This window comes from Aplysia californica, unplaced genomic scaffold (genome assembly GCF_000002075.1).
Source record: "Aplysia californica isolate F4 #8 unplaced genomic scaffold, AplCal3.0 scaffold00594, whole genome shotgun sequence".
Taxonomy (NCBI): domain Eukaryota; kingdom Metazoa; phylum Mollusca; class Gastropoda; order Aplysiida; family Aplysiidae; genus Aplysia; species Aplysia californica.
Genome location: NW_004797864.1, coordinates 490936 through 491359, shown reverse-complemented (window position 1 = coordinate 491359; position 424 = coordinate 490936).

Below are 424 nucleotides of genomic sequence, written 5' to 3'. Positions count from 1 at the left end.
ACACACACACACACACACACACACACTCACATGCATACACTTACATGCACACACTCACGTGCACAGACACAATTACTAAGAGGATATCCATAATATGTGTGACGACGTGGTGGGATCAGGTGCTCATCTTTTTTTTAGCAATGAGGTTATTGGTATCATCTTATCGTCTGCTCATTTGCCTTCATTTTGGTGTCAAAAAATATCCATCTATATTTAACAGAAGTCGAAATATTTGCGATTGAAGGAGGTCAGGGTCGCTGGTTTCAGAAATTAGATAAAAGTATCCAGAAAATGGCCGCCAAAGTTTGGTAACTTCCGTAGCCTGAGAGTCATTGGAAACTGAAAATGTACGTTAATAATTTGTTGTGCCTTTAATCAATGTTGTACAGTTAAATCCACACTTACATGTGTTTTTAAAATGGCG